At 48.3% G+C, this 21518-nt stretch overlaps 1 protein-coding gene and 1 long non-coding RNA gene across 5 annotated transcripts in view; one reads left to right on the top strand and one right to left on the bottom strand.

The window, feature by feature from the left end:
* Positions 1 to 1577: 1577 nt before the first annotated feature.
* On the bottom strand, positions 1578 to 18167 carry LOC133473443 (uncharacterized). The gene is made up of 3 exons (XR_009787072.1): positions 18049 to 18167; positions 10563 to 10642; positions 1578 to 6591 (listed from the first exon to the last, which is right to left on the bottom strand). It is a non-coding gene; the product is annotated as an uncharacterized LOC133473443 (long non-coding RNA).
* stxbp1b (syntaxin binding protein 1b) overlaps positions 14012 to 21518 on the top strand; it is a 72772-nt gene continuing 65265 nt past the window's right edge. For 2 of the 4 annotated variants that reach the window (XR_009787067.1, XM_061765112.1), the window contains exons 1-2: positions 14014 to 14205; positions 18141 to 21479. The gene's annotated coding sequence lies outside the window, so the exon portion shown is untranslated. Of the gene's footprint in view, positions 14206 to 18140; positions 21480 to 21518 lie in introns of all 4 variants that reach the window. The other 2 variants (XM_061765113.1, XR_009787070.1) reach the window with 2 other exon arrangements.

The raw sequence follows: 21518 nt of genomic DNA, 5'->3' as shown, positions 1-21518 counted from the left end.
GACGCAAACTTACTCAACTCCATCCTCGTTAGACGTATGCACCTTAGAACCTTTGAAATAAAACGCCACCCCAACACCTATGGTGCAGACGGCACTTTTATGGGCAAAATCACTCACCGCACCCAAACACTCACATTGACATTTCCTGATTCTCACTCGGAACGCATTAGTTTTCATGTTTTTGACACCATGAATCATGACCTTATCTTAGGGAACCCATGGTTGAAATTACATAACCCCCACATTGACTGGTGCTCTGGGCAGGTTATGTCATGGGGCAGCAATTGCGCCCGGAACTGTTTCAAACCGCCATGTGATGTTCAGGGTCATGTTTCTAAGGACAATCCACAGACCCCATCTGGGGATCCTGATTTATTTCAAGTGCCCACCTGTTACCAGGATATTAAAGACGTTTTTTCCAAGTCCAAGGCCAAATCCCTTCCACCCCACAGACCTTATGACTGTGCTGTTGACTTGCTGCCTGAAACCAACGGCCAAACCGAGAGGCTGAACCAGGACCTGGAGACTGGGCTCCGATGTCTCGCTTCACAGGAGCCGCGATCCTGGTCTCAGAAACTGGTTTCGGTCGAATTCTCCCACAATTCCCTCCCCTCTGCATCCACTGGTCTATCGCCTTTTCACGTTGTGCATGGTTACCAACCATCTCTGTTTCGTGCCATAGCCCCAGAGTCCACAGTTCCAGCGGCATTAACCTTGGTGAGACGCTGCAGGAGGACCTGGGAGCGAGCCCGCCAGATGCTGCTGCGCCAGGGACGGTCCTACAAAGCCGCTGCTGACCGTCGGAGGAGACCGGCCCCGAACTACAAAGTGGGTCAGCGAGTTTGGCTCTCGACCAAACATATTCCACTCCGGGTGGAGTCCAAGAAGCTCGCTCCCAGGTTCGTTGGGCCCTTCCCCATCATAAAGATCATCAACCCTGTCACCGTGAAGCTGAGGCTCCCAAGGTCGATGCGGGTCCACCCTGCTTTTCACGTCAGCCTACTCAAGCCAGCCCGGGAGTCCCCTCTTTCTGAGAGCAAATGAGAGTCAAGAAGTGACGGCAAACAGCTGAGGAAAATGTTTGCCAATTCTCCCCCAGTCGCCACACGCACACAGAAATTGTGGAAGAAAATATTTTGCATTTTTTGCCGTGGTGGATGTGACAACCTTAATTTTAACAGCAACATTGACTTCATCTTAACACTGTAGCGTATATGGGTTAAATAAAAATGTAATCAATTTAGGAGAAAAGGGGGTGGTTTACCGTCTCCCGCCTTCCTTTACCACCACCTTCGGGACCAACAGGGGAGCTGGACCGCCTCTGAGTGTTAATTTTCCATTTTGGTATTATTTCGCGGTTTAAAACCAGTGGAATAAAATATTAATGATTGGATTTAAGATAATGAGACCATTTTCCCACTTTGCATTGTCCCACGCTCATCCTCTTTAATCCCTGTAATGAATGTTTCAAATGTTATGTGGTTGTTGAGAACACTACTATTTGCAATGTGGTGTTTGTGTGGTGTGGAGTGAAACATTTCATCTGGTTCAGTTGACAACAGATTCGACATCAGACATTGAAGTTTGCAGCAATACAGTGTTCATGTCAAGTTCTTCAAATATTAACTCCCAGCTAAGTCTGGTACAGACTGTTTCCTGAACCCGTCTCTGTAGTGCCATTCCGTCGCCTGTGGGTGTCGCTGTTGCCTGTTCAAACTCCCAAGTGGCGCGGTACCCAACAGCGTGGAGGCGCCTTTGTTGGTGAAATCCTCCGGGCTGGCTGTCGGTGGAAGTTAATTAACTTCGCGTCCTAGAGGGAACTTGGTATCTCTGGTCTCCGCTTTGAAGCTCCGGGTGCTGGTAATTCACTTAGCGTAGGCATGCCAAAGCAAATGTCTGTGTCTTGCTTCTGTTGATTATGGCTGTTGATTCATTTAGCGTCTGTATGTGAAGTTACTTCTCGCCACTCCGTGGTTGTCTATCTCGGTGGGAAGAGCGAGTCTCGCCGGAGACTGGGGTGCTATCTTTTCATAGCGTGTCCGCTACAACACTTATGACATTTTTTCTTTTGATTATTATCGAAATATTTAAATAAAAGAAAAATCTTCAAATATTTACAAATGCCCAGGGGGCCCCCTGCGCTTGGGGCGCCAGTACAACTGTCCAACTTTTCCCCCCACTTCAATGCCTTTGGAGGTTTGGGCATCTACGGCGGGGTCTTTCAACACGGTTGTTGCATTTTCGGGTCATGTCCCTTAAACCGCAGGTGATCCAACTGGGCCTGTTATTGAGCATTGTGCACCTATTGTCTGAAAATGGGTTTCTCAAAGTGGATGAATTCTCCCATATTTCCTTGCAGGCACCAAATGCTAGGCCAAGTTTGAAACCAGTCAGCTACACTCAACACTTGACATTTCATACTTCGACAGTACTTTGACAGGAAGTGATGTAACTATATGCAAATGATCAACACCGTTTGTTTCACATTCTTCCCAATAAACATGATTGATTCACATTAAAAACACAAGTATTTCTTTCCCATTAATAGATTGTATTTAATCAATAATAAACAATGATGCCAGTAACGCATTGCAAGTAATGCGTTACTCCCAAAAACCGCCATTTTGAGTAACAAGCAAAGTAACGCATTATTTTTCCAAGACTACAGTTACTTCTTCAAACCAACAATAGTTACTTTTGGATCATTGACTCTCACCAAATACTAATTTGAAGCTGGTTTTTCGAGCAAAAAGCAGTTCGGATGTGCAGAAGCATTAAACCAAGACCACTCTTTTTTTCAACAAATAGAAGAAAGCGATTGGGAAGTGATTGTTTATTTCACAATGCACAATGATGGTGCAGAAACATAAAAGTGCAAAGAAATACACGATTTCCCTATCGCCACGCTATTTTTGTTATTTTCCCGAGTTTTTATTTACACATTAAGAATACAGTTTTACTGGCATTAAACGTGCAATGCATTCTTCTTCTTTTCCTTTGGGCTCGTCCCTTTAGGGGTCGCCACAGCGCGTCATCCTTTTCCATGTAAGCCTATCGCCTGCATCCTCCTCTCGAACACCAACTGCCCTCATGTCTTCCCTCACGACATCCATCAACCTTCTCTTTGGTCTTCCTCTAGCTCTCTTCCCTGGCAGCTCCATCTTCATCATCCTTCTACCAATCTACTCACTATCTCTCCTCTGGACGTGTCCAAACCATCGAAGTCTGCTCTCTCTAACTTTGTCTCCAAAACATCTAACTTTGGCTGACCCTCTGATGAGCCAATTTCTAATTTTATCCAACCTGGTCACTCCGAGAGCGAACCTCAACATCTTCATTTGTCTCTTCAGTGCCACTTTCTCTAATCCGTACATCATGGCTGGCCTCACCACTGTTTTATAAACTTTGGCCTTCATCCTAGCAGAGACTCTTCTGTCACATAACACACCTGACACCTTCCTCCACCCTTTCCAACCTGCTTGCACTTCACTTCCTGACCACACTCACCATTGTTCTGGACGGTTGACCCCAAGTATTTAAAGTCCTCCACCCTCGCTATCTCTTCTCCCTGTAGGCTCACTCTTTCCCCTAGACCCCTCTCATTCATGCACATGTAGTCTGCTTTACTAATCTAATCTTGGCTAATCTTAATTCCTCTCCTTTCCAGTGCATGCCTCCATCTTTCTAACTGTTCCTCCAGCTGCTCCCTGCTTTCACTGCAGATCACAATGTCATCTGCAAATATCATGGTCCACGGGGATTCCAGTCTAACCTCATCTGTCAGCCTTTCCATCACCAATGCAAACAGGAATTGCTCAGGGCTGATCCCTGATGCAGTCCCACCTCCACCTTAAACTCCTCTGTCACACCCACAGCACACCTCACCACTGTTCGGCTGCCCTCGTACATGTCCTGCATTATTCTAACATAGTTCTATGCCACTCCAGACTTCCGCATGCAGTACCACAGTTCCTCGCTGGGTACTCTGTCATAGGCTTTCTCTAGATCTACAAAGACAATGTAGCTCCTTCTGACCTTCTCTGTACTTTTCCAACAACATCCTCAAGGCAAATAATGCATCTGTGGTACTCTTTCTAGGCATGAAACCATACTGTTGCTCGCAAATACTCACTTCTTTCCTGAATCTAGCCTCCACTACTCTTTCCCGTAACTTCATTATGTGGCTCATCAAGTTTATTCCTCTATAGTTGTCACAGCTCTGCACATCACCCTTGTTCTTAAAAATGGGCACCAGCACCCTTTTCCTCCATTCCTCAGGCATCTTCTCACCCGCAAGAATTCCATTGAACAAGCTGGTCAAAAACTCCACAGCCACCTCTCCTAGATGCTTCCATACCTCCACAGGAATGTCATCGGGACCAACTGCCTTTCCATTTTTCATCCTCTTTAGTGCCTTTCTAACTTCCCCCTTACTAATCATTGCACTTCCTGGTCCACCACACTTGCCTCTTCTACTCTTCCTTCTCTCTCATTTTCCTCATTCATCAACTCCTGAAAGTATTCTTTCCATTTATCCAGCACAATACTGGCACCAGTCAGCATATTTCCATCACCCTAACCTGCTGCACATCCTTCCCATCTCTATCCCTCTGTCAGGCCAACCTGTATGATCCTTTTCTCCTTCTCTAGAATCCAACCTAGCATACTTGCCATCATATGCCTCTTGTTTGGCCTTTGCCACCTACGCCCTATGTCGCATCGCAATGTATTCCTTTCTCCTCTCCTCGGTCCTCTCTGTGTCCCACTTCTTCTTAGCTAACCTCTTTACTTGTATGATTTCCTGTACTTTGAGGTTCCACCATTAAGTCTCCTTCTCTCCTTTCCTGTCAGAAGATACACCAAGTACTCTTCTGCCTGTCTCTCTGATCACCTGGGCTGTAGTGGTCCAGTCTTCTGGAAGCTGCTCCTGTCACCTCTTCCCGAAAAGCCACACAACACTCTTCCTTTCTATGCTTCCACCACATGGTTCTCTGCTTTGCCTTTGTCTTCTTAATCTTCCTCCCCACCACCGGAGTCATCTTACACACCACCATCATATGCTGTCAACCCACACTCTCCCCTACCACTACCTTACAGTCGGTAATCTCCTTCGGATTACATCGTCTGCACAAGATGTAATCCACCTGCGTGCTTCTACCTCCACTCTTGTAGGTCACCATATGTTCCTGCCTCTTCTGGAAAAAAGTGTTCACTTCAGCCATTTACATCCTTTTTGGAAAGTCTACCACCATCTGTCCCTCCAAGTTCCTCTCCCGGATATCGTACTTACCCATTACTTCTGCATCACCCCTGTTTCCTTCACCAACATGTCCATCACAATCTTCACGAATCACGACTATCTCTCTGTCTGGAACGCTCAGAACTACTTTGTCTAGCTCCTTCCAGAATTTCTCTTTCACCTCTAGGTCACATCCTACCTGTGGGGCATAGCCGCTAATCACGTTATACATAACACCCTCAATTTCAAGTTTCAGCCTCATCACTTGATCTGAGACTCTTTTCACCTCCAAGACATTCTTAGCTAACTCTTCCTTTAAAATAACCCATACTCCATTTCTCTTCCCATCTACACCATGGTAAAATAATGTAAACCCTGCCCCTAAACTTCTAGTCTTACTGCCTTTCCACCCGGTCTCGTGGACACACAATATATCAACCTTTCTCCTAATCATCATGTCAACCAACTCCCGAGAATTTCCTGTCATAGTCCCAAAATTCAAAGTCCCCACATTCAATTTTAGGGTCTGTGCTTTCCTCTTCTCTTTCTACCTAAAAACCCGCTTTCCACCTCTCCTTTGTCTTTGACCCACAGTCGCTGAATTTCCACCGGCGCCCTGCAGGTTAACGGTCCCGGGGGCGGACGTTGTTAACCTGGGCCACGACCGATCCGGTATGGAATTCTTTAGATGAAGGCCCAGATTTGTTTGGCAAAGTTTTATGCCGGTTGCCCTTCCTGATGCAACCCTCTGCATTTTACCGGGCTTGGGACCGGCATACAGTTTGCACTGGCTTGTGCCCCCCGTAGGGCTGCATTTTAAACGCGCAATGCATTGTGGGTTAATTATTCATACTGACGTGCGCGGTCAATAAATCGGTCATGGAGGGTAAGGGCTGACTCACTGATGGACTAACAATACCTAGCTTAATTAATATTTAAAATGAAAAGTGAGAACTCTCAACTTGATCTAGAGACTCCAGGACTGTGTGTGTGGGTCTTTTTCCCCCACATCAGTTGGCACAGAAAAAGCCTCAATCCTTCTCACGCTCTCTTGACTCTCTGCTCTTCTTAGCTAACATCTCTTCAGCTACGGGGTGGCTTTGGCCAACCCCTCCCCCCTTCCCTTTTCTTTATCCTTTGTTTTATGACCACATGGCGCGAGTGACCTTGGACCACGACGGTGGCGCTGTCCGAAGCCTGCCATGCGGCTTCGATCTGTTTTCCCAGCCTTGATCTGTCCGAGGGGCCCTCAGGAAGTCACTTCTGGCATTCTTCACAGTTACGCTCACAGTTGAGAGCAAGAACGGATGTGGGAAGAAACTGTACTACTTCTTGTACACCTTTTTCAAAATCTGTAAGACAAAAAATATTATTAGTATTTAGGGTTGTGTGTGAAATGCATAAATCTGCAGATATTCCTTGAAGTAAATTAAAAATATAAGGTGCAAATGGGTCTAAAAATATTTATCAAGTAATATAACATGCACATTTCTACTGGGGTAATGTTTTGCAAATATGAAATATGGTTCCTCGTTGTCTGCTTTGTTTGAATCCTATATAATGTCCTTGGGGATTTTCCACATTAAATATTTGCAATAGACAGGCTTGGCGGAGTTGTCTGTTGTCTGTTGTTCTCTCCAGGGTCACAAAAGTCATCAGCTGTCCAGATGTCATTTCACATTCTTCTGGCCCTGCCTAACACTCCCTCATTCAAGATGGTGTCCATGAGGTTTGCAGGTCTGCAGTTATGGCAGACACCCATCCGTTGATCAGGCGCTGAAGACATATGTGTGTCCCAATGATCCGAGGAGCTAAGTTGTCTGGTGCTTCACGCCCCTGGTAGGGTCACCCATGGCAAACAGGTCCTAGGTGAGGGACCAGACAAAACACGGCTCAAAGACCCCTTATGAAGAAGACAAATTATGGACTCAGGTTTCCCTTGCCCGGACGCGAGTCAAAGGGGCCCCCCTCTGGAGCCAGGCCTGGAGTTGGGGCTCGAAGGAGAGCGCCTGGTGGCCGGGCCTGCACCCATGGGGCCCGGCCGGGCAGAGCCCGAAAGGGTAACGTGTGTCCCCCTTCCCATGGGCTCACCACCTGTGGGAGGGGCCATAGGGGTCAGGTGCAGTGCGAGCTGGGCGGTGGCCGAAGGCGGGGACCTTGGCGATCCGATCCTCGGCTACAGAAGCTGGCTCTCGGGACGTGGAATGTCACCTCTCTGGCAGGGAAGGAGCCCGAGCTGGTGTGTGAGGTCGAGAAGTTCCGACTAGATACAGTCGGACTCGCCTCCACGCACAGCTTGGGCTCTGGTACCAGTCCTCTCGAGAGGGGTTGGACTCTCTTCCACTCTGGAGTTGCCCACAGTGAGAGGTGTGGGTATACTTATTGCTCCCCGGCTCGGCGCCTGTACGTTGGGGTTCACCCCGGTGGACGAGAGGGTAGCCTCCCTCCAGCTTCGGGTGGGGGGACGGGTCCTGACTGTTGTTTGTGCCTATGCACCAAACACCAGTTCAGAGTACCCACCCTTTTTGGAGTCCTTGGAGAGGGTGCTGGAGAGCCCTCCCTCTGGGGATTCCATCGTTCTGCTGGGGGACTTCAATGCTCACGTGGGCAATGACAGTGAGACCTGGAAGGGCGTGATTGGGAGGAACGGCCCCCCTGATCAGAACCCGAGCGGTGTTCTGATCAGGGGACTTCTGTGCTCGTCACCCTTATGCTTGAACACCATGTTCAAGCATAAGGGTGTCCACACGGGCACTTGGCACCAGGACACCCTGGGTCGCAGTTCGATGATCGACTTTGTGGTCGGGTCATCGGACTTGCGGCCGCATGTCTTGGACACTCGGGTAAAGAGAGGGGCGGAGCTGTCCACTGATCACCACCTGGTGGTGAGTTGGCTCCAATGGTGGGGGAAGATGCCGGTCCAACGTGACAGGCCCAAACGTATTGTGAGAGTCTGCTGGGAACGTCTGGCGGAATCCCGTGTCAGAAGGAGTTTCAACTCCCACCTCCGACAGAACTTTGATCATGTTCCGGGGGAGGCGGGGGACATCGAGTCCGAGTGGACCATGTTCCGCGCCTCCATTGCCGACTGGAGCTGTGGCCGTAAGGTGGTCTGTGCCTGTCGTGGCGGCAATCCCCGAACCCGTTGGTGGACACCAATGGTGAGGGATGCCGTCAAGCTCAAGAAGGAGTCCTATCGGGCCTTTTTGGCCTGTGGGACTCCTGAGGCAGCTGATGGGTACCGGCTGGCCAAGCGGAATGCAGCTTTTGTGGTCGCTGAAGCAAAAACTCGGGCATGGGACGAATTCGGTGAGACCATGGAGAAAGACTTCCGGACGGCTTCGAGGAAATTCTGGTCCACCATCCGATGTCTCAGGAGGGGAAAGCAGTGCACCATCAACACTGTGTATAGTGGGGATGGGGCGCTGCTGACCTCGACTCGGGACGTTGTGAGCCGGTGGGGAGAATACTTCAAAGACTTCCTCAATTCCACCGACACGCCTTCCCATGAGGGAGCAGAGTCTGGGTTCTCTGAGGCGGGCTCTCCTCTGGGGTTGAGGTCACCGAGGTGGTTAAAAAACTCCTCTGTGGCAGGGCCCCGGGGGTGGATGAGATTCGCCGGAGTTCCTCAAGGCTCTGGATGTTGTAGGGCTGTCCTGGTGACACGCCTCTGTAACATCGCATGGACATCGGGGACAGTGCTTTTGGATTGGCAGACTGGGGTGGTGGTCCCCCTTTTTAAGAAGGGGGACCGGAGGGTGTGTTCCAACTACAGGGGGATCACACTCCTCAGCCTCCCTGGTAAGGTCTATTCAGGGGTGCTGGAGAGGAGGGTCCGTCGGGAAGTTGAATACCAGCTTCAGGAGGAGCAGTGTGGTTTTCGTCCTGGCCGTGGAACAGTGGACCAGTTCTACACCCTTGGCAGGGTCCTCGAGGGTGCATGGGAGTTCGCCCAACCAGTCTACATGTGTTTTGTGGACTTGGAGAAGGCGTTCGACCGTGTCCCTCGGCTGGTCCTGTGGGGGGTGCTTCGGGAGTATGGGGTACCGAACCCCCTGATACGGGCTGTTCGGTCCCTGTACGACCGGAGGCAGAGTTTGGTCCGCATATCCGGCAGTAAGTCGGACTCGTTTCCGGTGAGGGTTGGACTCCGCCAAGGCTGCCCTTTGTCACTGATTCTGTTCATAACTTTTATGGACAGAATTTCTAGGTGCAGCCGAGGCTTAGAGGGGGTCCGGTTTGGTGGCCTCAGTATTGCATCTCTGCTTTTTGCAGATGATGTGGTTCTGTTGGCTTCATCAAGCCGTGACCTCCAACTCTTATTGGAGCATTTCGCAGCCGAGTGTGAAGCGCCTGGGATGAGAATCAGCACCTCCAAATCTGAGACCATGGTTCTCAGTCGGAAAAGGGTGGCATGCCCTCTCCAGGTCGGGGATGAGATCCTGCCCCAAGTGGAGGAGTTCAAGTATCTTGGGTTCTTGTTCATGAGTGAGGGAAGAGTGGAACGGGAGATTGACAGGCGGATCGGTGCAGCGTCTGCAGTCCGCATCACTTTGTATCGATCCGTTGTGGTAAAGAAGGAGCTAAGCCGAAAGGCGAAGCTCTCGATTTACCGGTCGATCTACGTTCCTACCCTCACCTATGGTCATGAGCTGTGGGTCATGACCGAAAGAACGAGATCCCGGATAGAAGCAGCCGAAATGAGTTTCCTCCGCAGGGTGTCCGGGCTCTCCTTTCGAGATAGGGTGAGAAGCTCGGTCATCCGGGAGGATCTCAGAGTAGAGCCGTTGCTCCTTCACATCGAGAGGAGCCAGATGAAGTGGCTGGGGCATCTGATTTGAATGCCTCCCGGACGCCTCCCTGGTGAGGTGTTCCGGGCACGTCCCACCGGGAGGAGACCCCGGGGACGACCCAGGACACGCTGGAGAAACTACATCCTTCGGCTGGCCTGGGAACGCCTCGGGATCCCCCCGGAAGAGCTGGGTGAAGTGGCTGGGGAAAGGGAAGTCTGGGCGTCCCTGCTAAAGCTACTTTCCCCGCGACACGACCTCGGATAACCGGTAGAAGATGGCTGGATGGATGGATAGATGGATGGAGGCGCTGAAGAGTTGGAGGATCTTTCCCAGATGTCTCATGGCGGACATCAAAACATGGAACTGGGGTCACGTCGCAGAAATTTCTTTATCACAATATGTGATTACTCTAAACTCAGTCTGTCAACGCTCCTGTAAACACATTGTGGTGATTAGATTTTGCTTTCACCTGTGATTTTCAGTTTCTAAAAACGTGTTTGTGTGTAAACGCGTCTGTACGAATCATATACCTCCTCGTCTGCTACCCATAGATGTGCAGGGGTTGTAGTCGGCTGGGGTCACCGATAGCCGTGCTCGCCTCTTGGGAACTCTGAACAACAAAGAATATAAATTTACCGGACATTGCCTACAATGTAGAGTATTGATATTTATAGCTTTTATCAAAGCTACTTGTTGCTAAATGGGGCTAATAATTAAATGTAACCTTTCTGCACATTCAGTTAGTTTGTCACTTATATCCAGTTTGAGAATTTTTGTTGTTGTTGTTTTTGCTTACCAGTGACCAAGACATGCCAAAAATGGCAAAGTAGCTTCTACAAGGTGAGCACGGTAAAGCCAGCTGGTGACTTGCGTGTGCGTGGACAGAGGGGAGGGGGAGGAGGGATTATGGAAGTGAGGGTACATTCAAATCTTGCTCGCAGTTTCAGCACTACACACTGCACCTTTAACCTCTACAGAAAATTTGGGCAGGGCCTGCAGCCAAGCTGATGCCAAGCGCTCTGTGTTCCTCTGGATCACATCATTAAGGCCGAAAGGGGGGTCCTGACGACTGGGCAACTAGGATCTCCATTCTATTGCCCAAGCTGGCACCCTGGAGAGGGTACTCCAGTGATACTACTCTTAGCACCAAAGACGTTGCAAGCCAGCATTTATCAGTGCAGAAATCCATTGTCTCTCGAGGCAGAAGGATGCCAATAATAATAATAAGAAGAAAAAGACACAAATCAGTGTAAAATAAAACAAAATCACCTTAGATGACACATGATGGTGTAGTGAGAGAATTTCTGATGGCAAGTCATCTTCATGGACTGTGTTAGTCATCCTGGTTCAGGGACGTTGCTATGCATAAGCTCAGCTCTACTGGGGCAGAGGCCCCCAACTTCGGTATATACCGTTCCTCGCACGCATGCACACACGCATGCACACACAAACACATACACGCGCACACTGCCCCACCCCATTGCTGCACTTTTACTAAAACTATTTGAGATATTAATAACAATTATGAACACTTAGAACATGGCAGCAAAAGCATACAGTTTACTGTATGACAAACAATAGAAAGTCAGAACTCTCAGTTGCTTTAGCATTTCAGCATTAAAACATACAACCTATTTTTTAATTTTTGCAAATTGGTCAATCACTTGACTGCGACTCACCTTTGAAAGTTCCAAATATAGTATGCTCTTTTTAAAGTTAGAACTCGGCTGCGCTTAGAAAATCCGTCCATAAAGGTCACGAACAGAATCTGTGACAAAGAGCAGCCTTGGCGGAATCCAAACCTCACTGGAAATGAATCACACTTAATCCCGGCAATGCGGACAAACTACGACACCGGTCGCACAGGATCCGAACAGCACGTATAAAGGGGTACGGTAGCCCGTACTCCCAGATCATCCTCCACAGGACCCCCCTGGGGGACACATTCGAACCCCTTCTCCAAATTTACAAAGCACATGTAGACTGGTTGGGCGAACTCCCCTGCACACTCGAGGACCCGCTAAGGGTGAAGAACTGGTCTACTTTTCCACAACCAGGTCGAAAACCACACTGCTCCTCCTAAATTTGAGATTTGACTTACCGATGGACCCTCATCTCCAGAACCCCTGATTAGACCTTACCAGGGAGGCTGAGGAGTGTGATCCCCCTGTAGTTGGAACACACCCTCCCATACACCTCGGAGTCCCCAGACTCTGCTTCCTCAAAAGAAGGCATGTCGGTGGGATTGAGGTCTTCGAAGTATTCGGCCCACCGACTCAAAACGTCCCGAGTTGAGGTCAGCAGTGCCCCCGCTGTACACAATGTTGATGGAGCACTGCTTTCCCCTTCTTAGACGCCGGATGGTGGACCAGAATTTCCTCAAATTCGTCCGAAAGACATTCTCCATGGCCTCACCAAACTCCTTCCACGCCCAAGTTCTGCTTCAGCGACCACCAAAGCTCTGTTCCGTTTGGCCAGCCAGTACCCATCAGCTGCCTCTGGAGTCCAATCGGCCAAAAAGGCCTTATAAGACTCCTTCTTCATCTTGACGTCATCTCTTACCGCTGGTGTCCATTAACTGGTTTGGGGATTTCCACCAAGATCGGCATCTATCACCTTACGGCCACAGCTCCGGTCGGCCGCTTCAACAATAGAGGCACGGAACAGTCCACTCGGACTCAATGTCCTCCTGGTCGCGAGTGAATTTCTGCCGGAGGTGAGAGTTGAGACTCCTTCTTACAGGAGACTCTGCCAGACGTTCCCAGCAGACCCTCATGATATGTTTGGGTCTGCCAGGTCGGACCACCATCAAAGTCACCAGCTGGTGATCAGTTGACACCTCCGCCTCTCTCTTCACCGAGTGTCCAAGTAATGCAGCCGTAAGTCAGGTGACATGACCACAAAGTCGTTCATCGAACTGCACCCAAGTGCTAATTGCATGTATGGACACCCTTAAGTTTGAATATGGGAGTGCTCTCCAGCACCCCCTGCAAGGACTCCAAAAAGGGTGGGTGCATAGCCACAAACAACAGTCAGGACCTGTCCCCCCCACTCGAAGGCTGAGGGATGCTCTCGTCTCCTGGGGTAAACTCAAACATATAGGCACCGAGCCGTGGGGCATTAAATAAGCCCACACCAGTGGGCTTCCACCGCGGGCAACTCCAGAGTGGAAAAGAGTCCAAACACCTTTCAAGAAGACCCAAGCTGTGTGTTGAGGCCAATATCTAGTCGGATTTTCTCAATCTCACACACCGGTTTAGGGTCTTTCCCTGCCTGAGAGGTGACGTTCCATGTCCCTAGAGCTAGTTTCTGTAGATCGAACCGCTAAGGTCCCTGCCTTCAGCCACCGCCCAGCTCACACTGCATCAGACCCCCTTGGCCCCTCCCACAGATGGTGAGCCCATCAGAAAGGGGACCCACATTTCCTCTTTGGGTTGTGTCCAACCAGACCCCATGGGTGCAGGCTCGGCCACCAGGCGCTCACCATCGAGACCCACCTCCAGACCTGGCTTCAGAGGGGGGCCGGGATGGGAAAACTATGTCCATTAATCATACTCATCATAGGGGGTCTTTTCAGCCGTACTTTGTCTGGTCCCTCACCTAGGACCTGTTTCCCATGGGTGACCCTACCATGGGCATAAAGCCCCAGACAACTCTGAGGAGGAGAAGTTTTAAAATAATAATTAAAATTACGTAGGCATAAAATGGCGCCGGAAAGGGATGATTTTTTTTAAAAGATATTTTTTAAATAATATTCTACTGTCAGGTCCTGCAGACAGTTTTAAAATATATGAGGGTTTTTTTTTTTTTTTTTCAAAAAACCCTAACCAAACTCTACCTTTAAGAACTGCGGTGAGGATGTGCTAAGTACTCATTCACCATGCTGAAAAGGATGTTTAAATAGTTCATTGTTCAGTCTTAATCCCATGAGCTCCGGCTTTGAATGTACAACGCAAACGAATGAGGCGTCGTCATTGCTCAGCTTTGCCACATCCAATATGGCAACAACGTCGACGTACTAATTATCGACAAGGCGCGGTCTATTTCGATTTATCTATAATTGTAGTCCGGTACGTTTTTTTTTTTTTCGGTATCCGCAGTCCCGCTGAGAGGTGGACGCGCATCAGGACTGAGCTATGGCACCTTTCGGACTCAAAGCCGTTGTTGGAGAAAGTAAGAAGTACTTTTAAAAAATATTTTTTATTGTTATTTTGCTGTTATGTATTTGTTCAACAGAGAGGGTGCGCCTCCAAGCAACGTACAAATACAAAATGAAATATTATACGCGTGAAGATCAGAGCCATACGACAACACACACATACACATATTTTATATATATATATATATATATATATATATATATATATATATACACACACACACACACACATACATAATATTAGTCTCAGATGGTATTTCAAATTTAAATTCATGTTTTTAAAAATGTTACAATTTTGGATAAAGTGCCTCAAAATGCTACAGTAGGCTACAATGCATTTCACAACAAATTACAATTAGCTATATTTTTGTATTATACAGTGGGTACGGAAAGTATTCAGACCCTCTTAAATGTTTCACTCTTTGTTATATTGCAGCCATTTACTAAAATCATTTAAGTTTTTTTCCTCATTAATGTACACAGAGCACCCCATATTGACAGAAAAAAATGAATTGTTGAAATATTTGCAGATGTATTAAAAAAGAAAAACTGAAATATCACACAGCCATAAGTATTCAGACCCTTTGCTGTGACACTCATATATTTAACTCAGGTGCTGTCCATTTCTTCTGATCATCTTTGCAATGGTTCTACACCTTCATTGGAGTCCAGCTGTGTTTGAATATACTGATTGGACTTGATTAGGCAAAAGCCACACACCTGTCTATATAAGACCTTACAGCTCCCAGTGCATGTCAGAGCAAATGAGAATCATGAGGTCAAAGGAACTGCCTGAAGAGCTCAGAGATAGAATTGTGGCAAGGCAAAGATCTGGCCAAAGTTACAAAAAAAAAATCTGCTGCACTTAAGGTTCCTAAGAGCACAGTGGCCTCCATAATCCTTAAATGGAACACATTTGGGACGACCAGAATCCTTCCTAGAGCTGGCCGTCCTGCCAAACTGAGCAATCGGGGGAGAAGAGCCTTGGTGAGAGAGGTAAAGAAGAACCCAAAGATCACTGTGGCTGGGCTCCAGAAATGCAGTCAGGAGATGGGAGGAAGTTCAAGAAAGTCAACCATCACTGCAGTCCTCCACCAGTCGGGGCTTTATGGCAGAGGGGCCCGACGGAAGCCTCTCCTCAGTGCAAGACACATGAAAGCCCGCATGGAGTTTGCTAAAAAAAAAAAAAAAAAAAGAAAACACCTGAAGGACTCCAAGATGGTGAGAAATAAGATTCTCTGGTCTGATAAGACCAAAATAGAACTTTTGGCCTTAATTCTAAGCGGTATGTGTGGAGAAAACAAGGCACTGCTCATCAACTGTCCAATACAGTCCCAACAGTGAAGCATGGTGGTGGCAGCATCATGCTGTGGGGGTGTTTTTCAGCTGCAGGGACAGGACGACTGGTTGCAATCAAAGGAAAGATGAATGCGGCCAAGTACAGGGATATCCTGGACGAAAACCTTCTCCAGAGTGCTCAGACTAGGCTGAAGGTTGACCTTCCAACAAGACAATGACCGTAAGCACACAACAAAAATAACGAAGGAGTGGCTTCAGAACAACTCCGTGACTCTTCTTCAATGGCCCAGCCAGAGCCCTGACTTAAACCCAATTGAGCATCTCTGGAGAGACCTGAAGATGGCTGTCCACCAACGTTCACCATCCAACCTGACAGAACTGGAGAGGATCTGCAAGGAGGAATGGCAGAGGATCCCTAAATCCAGGTGTGAGAAACTTTTTGCATCATTTCCAAATAGACTGTAGGCTGTATTAGCTCAAAAGGGTGCTTCTACTAAATACTGAGCAAAGGGTCTGAATACTTATGGCTGCGTGATATTTCAGTTTTTCTTTTTTCATAAATCTACAAAAATTTCAACAATTCTGTTTTTTTCTGTCAATATGGGGTGCTGTGTGTACATTAATGAGGACAAAAATAAACTTAAAATGATTTTAGAAAATGGCTGCAATATAACAGCATGAAAAATTTAAGGGGGTCTGAATACTTACCGTACCCACTGTATTTTGAAACCTAATTTCTTGTTTTATATAGCATGCCATCCCTTTAGTGTACATGCTAATGTGTAAAATAAATACAATTGTGTATTGTGTAACATAGTCCAGGACTATTGGATTTATCTATGTTAGTCTTATACATTTAAATAGATTCTGTGTGACCTGATCCAAGGTTGTTTTGCTTGGTAATGACTAAGTAATCAGTCATCAATTAAGTAATTGTCAGTGAGATTGGTGCATTTTTGCATTGACAAGCCAAGTCTCTTCGACACGTCGTATGGGGACCAAATCAAGGATTGTTTCAGATATTGTCTTCACAAAACCATAAAATCATGCCAGAAAGTTGTTCCTCTCCAAATGTTACTCATAACTGTCCAAACAAAAAGAGGATGTATGCAATTATCCTAGAGGGTTCATGTGTGTCTATGTGGTTTTATGAGCGCTGTTGCTTTCCTGTGACGCTGTGTCAGATCATGCAGAACTGCCCTGAAATAGTGATGGTGGGTGTTGTATGGGCTAAGAGGATTTGAAGAAGATTAGAGGCAGGGATTGCGTTTATCCTCCATGCAGGACAGACTGGATTGTTCAGTGATGGAAACTGGGACAATCCTTATCTGTATTGCCCATCCACCCAAGTAAAACATTCTGAAACATTAGCAGTATTTTGATTATTTTTCCATTTATTTCTCTTTTTTTGTTTTGTTTCAAGTTCAATTTCATTACTGCCCAATGTTGTTTCAGTGCAACTTTATGAGCACAGTTTTTGATACACTATCAACTTGATTTTTTATGATGGATAGGTATTCTTCCAAGGATGTTAAAAATACTGCATAAATATTGAAGATAATCTTTTCAGGCTCATTTCCGCTTCCTATCCTCAAATGGGTAGACTCCTCCTCCTCCACCCCCATTTGGCTGACTTTGGGTGAGAGGTGGGGCACACCCTGTACTGGCTGCCAGTCAATCGCAGGGCACATATAAACAAACAACCATTTGCACTCACATTCACACCTATGGACAATTTAGAGTCTTCAATCAACCTACCATGCATGTTTTTGGGATGTGGGAGGAAACCGGAGTGCCTGGAGAAAAGCCACGCAGGCACGGGGGAGAACACGCAAACTCCACACAGGCGAAGCCAGATTTGAACCCTGGTCCTTAGAACTGTGAGGCAGATGTGCTAACCAGTCGTCCACCGTGCCGCCACATAAAGACATGGTTCACTTTAACTTCAAATTAAACGCTACATAAATTTCATCTTGAATTAAATTCACAGGCGGCACGGTGGGCGACCTGTGAGCACATCTGCCTCACAGTTCTGAGGACCAGGGTTCAATGGTTAGCATATCTGCTTCACAGTCCTGAGGACCAGGGTTCAAATCTTGCCTCACCTGTGTGGAGTTTGCATGTTCTCCTTGTGTCTGCGTGGCTTTTCTCCAGGTACTAAAGTCTGTCAGAATGCTGTTTCTAGTTGGAATGGCCACTTCAACTTGAGTACAACCCACCAAGAATTTAGGAAATCGGATGAAATTTTGGATTTTTGGAGGTAATTAGTTTTTCTTTTTTTCATTTTTGTGGAAAAAAAATAGCATTTGGGGGGAACGTTTTGTGTGATATTGCCGACAGAAAATCTGGTCAAAATGTCATGATCCATGCCCTGCAGTTCCTCTTTCGGAGCTTGTGTTGGCGCCTTGCGCCTTGTCTCTCCCTCTCCCCCTCTTTCTCCCCAGCAATCAGCATCGCCTGTGCCGCGCACCTGTCTTAAAGCAGCATTGATTGATGCCTGCATTTAAGCCAAGTCCAGCAAGCCTTCGCCTCAGTATTGACACTTGTTTGTGACTTACCGGCCGACTCTCGTACTTCCAGGTTTTGTGATATGAAAGTAACTATCCTACGACCCGCATCTGACCCCGATTGTGTTCTTCTCCGTCTCCAGTGTTCCTTCCGTGCCTTCCCCGTCTCGCTGACTGCTCCAGCCACAGCGCTAAGCTACCCCACCTGCTTACGTTCCCGCTTCATGCTCGCTCCTTGTCCCGACGGTCCACCACCTCACCTTGGATATCATTACCGTGAGCCAACCTGCAATAAACCATTCTAAATCTACTCCCTCCGCCCCAGTCTGCTCTTGGGTCCAAACCAACTCGCATCCGACTTCGCACCGTGACAGAATACTCAGGCTATGACGGAACCAGCTACTACAGAAGCATTGAGAACAGCGCTCGCCCACCAGGGCGGTCATATCAGCAGACAGGACGAAACCCTCTGTGAGATCATGGACTCATTAAATGCCCTTACACAACAAGTATCCCTCCTGTCCTCCCAGAGCCACCTCAGCAATCCTCCCATGAGTATTCCTCCCGAGCCCGCAACCTCCGACCAACCCTGCCTCCCGAACCTTACTCGGGGGACCTTGGTTCATGTAATCCATTTTTAGTAAAGTGCACTCTAGTTTTCAACCTACAAAGGCTGAGCTATCCAACCGACAGATCTAAGGTCGCATACATTATCAACCTCCTGCGCGGTAGAGCTTCCAAAAAATGGGTCACTGTGCTTTGGTATAATTCCTCCCCGGTGCTCACCTCACTAGACTCCTTTATGTCCGAACTCAAAAAAGTTTTCGATCACCCCGTTAAGGGGAGGGAAGCCACTCGCCGCCTCCTCGCTCTTACCCAAGGTTCAAGTTCCGTGGCATCCTACTCTATCGATTTCCGGGTATTCGCGAGTGAATGCGGGGTGGGATGACGCAGCGCTAAGGGGAGTTTTCTTTAAGGGGTTATCCAAACAACTTAAAGACGAGCTCGCGACCAGGGACGAACCCACCTCCCTCAAGAATTTAATTTCACTAGCCATAATATTTGACAACCACCTCCGTGAGAGAGCTTGTGCGCGAGGAACGTAGTTTCACTCCACCCACGAGGGCTGCAGCTCCCATGTCTCCGCCGCACACTGAACCCCCTGTAGCCGCCTCTTCACCCCGCACTGGACCAGAGGAGCCTATGCAACTAGGGAGGACCCGGTTAGACCCCAAGGAATGACCGCGCCGCTTCACTCAGAGGTTATGCATCTATTGTGGACAGCCTTGTCACTTTATTGCCACCTGCACTCTCAGGCCAAAAGACCGAGCTCACCGCGACCTCAGAGCATCGTGGTCAGCCAAACCAACACCCCCCCAAGCTTCCCCTCCCATATGACTGTTTCCACATGCATTCTTGGTTCCGTTCGCAACACACCAGTCTTTGCCGCTCATTGACTCCGGCGCTGATGACAATTTCATCCCTGAGGGCTTGGTGTGTCAGCACAAGCTTCCCCTCGAGCCCCTCCCGTCCCCTAAGAAAGTTATGGCCCTGGACGAGCGACTCATCTCCCCTGTCACCCACCAAACTGTACCATTCAACCTGCTCATTTCTGGGAATCACCATGAAACACTCAAGTTATTTGTCAGCCCTTCCCCAGAGACGCCACTTGTCCTCGACATCCCTTGGCTCAAACAACACAACCCTGCAATGGATTGGACCCATCTGTCAATCACTGGTTGGAGTCACTTCTGTCATTCCCACTGTCTTCTTTCAGCCGTCCTGTCCTCCAGCACACCTCAGCCACCAGTAACACCTACCGATCTCTCCCGGGTTCCAGAAGATTATCACAATCTCTCCCGTCCCGAAAAAGAGACGAGAGAAAATATATCCATTACTCCCTTGCTTCAGGACCCATCCGGCTCTCTTATTCCCCTGTGGGGGCTGACTTCTTCTTCGTGGAAAAGAAAGATACCACTCTCTGCCCCCTGCATTGATTTCTGAGCCCTCAATGACATCACGGGGAAAAACAAAGCACCACTGCCCCTGATTGACCCCTCCTTTGAACCCCTCTGCGACGCTCAGATTTTCACGAAATTGGATCTACGGAATGCTTATCATTTCATCCGCGTTAAAGAGGGGGATGAATGGATAACGGCTTTCAATACCCCACTTGGACACTTCGAGTAACTGGTCATCCCATTTGGATTACCAACGCCCCCGCCGTTTTTCAAACCTTCATCAATGACGTCGTCCGTGACATACTGAACCGGTTTGTTTTTGTCTGTCTAGACGACATACTTATCTTCTCCTCCTCCCCCGAAGAACATCGCCAGCATGTCCTCCAATGCCTTCTTGAGAACCACATTTTCGTGAAACCTGAAAAATGCAAATTCCACCTCTCCTCCGTTCACTTCTTGGGATACATCATCGCCAAAGGACAGTTACAACCAGACCGAGCAAAGATCCAAGCAGATGTCAACTGGGCCATTCCCTCCACCCGCAAGGAGCTTCAACGTTTCCTAGGATTCGCCAATTTCTATCAACGTTTCATCCGTGACTACAGCAAGGTTGCCGTACATCTCTCCAGTCTCACCTCCACCATCTCACCTTTCCATTGGACCCCTGCCGCATCGCAAGCATTCAAACGCCTCAAACAACTGTTCACCAGTGCTCCCATCCTGCGACACTCTGACCCCTCCCTCCAGTTCGTGGTGAAGGTTGACGCCTCTGACACGGGAGCAGCAGCCGCCCACTCCCAGCGGGTCCTAGTTTCTCTAAAACTTGCTCCCTGTGCCTTTTTCTCCCATCTCCTGTCTACATCCAAGCGGAATTATGACGTTGGAAGATCGCACTTGGAAGGATCGCACCATTTTATCCAGCAACACTTCTGGTGGCTCAGCCTAGTCAAAGACACCCGAGAGTTTGTCCTAGCCTGCTTCGTCTGTGCCCGAGGTAAGGCTTTACATCAACCCCCAGCTGGCCTGCTGTGCCCCTTACCCATTCCGAGCCGACTTGGTCCCACATTTCCCTGGACTTTGACACCGGCCTACCCCCATCTTAAGGTAACGCAGTCATTCTCACCATTATTGACCGGTTCTCCAAGTGTGTTCACTATGTACCTCTTCCCAAATTGCCCTCTGCTTTTGAGACTGCTAACCTTCTTGTCCTACACATGTTCAGACTTCATGGTATCCCTGTTGACATTGTATCGGACCGGGGTCCTCATTTCTCATCCCAGGTCTGGAAAGAGTTTTGAAAGGCGGTAGGCGCAGCAGCCACTTTGTCCTACCACCCCCAAACCAACGGCCAGACGGAGCAGCCAAATCAAAATCTGGAATCTGCTCTTCGTTGCATTGATGCTCGCCATCCTGCCTCCTGGTGTACCTTCCTCCCGTGGGTGGAATATGCCCACAACTCCCTCACCTCAGAAATATAAGTGGCTGGTGGATCTTCAACGATCCCCTACTCTGGAATACAAGGTTAAAGTGCTGATTTAAAAAAACTGTCCTAAATCAGCA

This window comes from Phyllopteryx taeniolatus, unplaced genomic scaffold (genome assembly GCF_024500385.1).
Source record: "Phyllopteryx taeniolatus isolate TA_2022b unplaced genomic scaffold, UOR_Ptae_1.2 contig_25, whole genome shotgun sequence".
NCBI lineage: Eukaryota > Metazoa > Chordata > Actinopteri > Syngnathiformes > Syngnathidae > Phyllopteryx > Phyllopteryx taeniolatus.
This window is presented reverse-complemented; position numbering and strand designations above follow the sequence as displayed.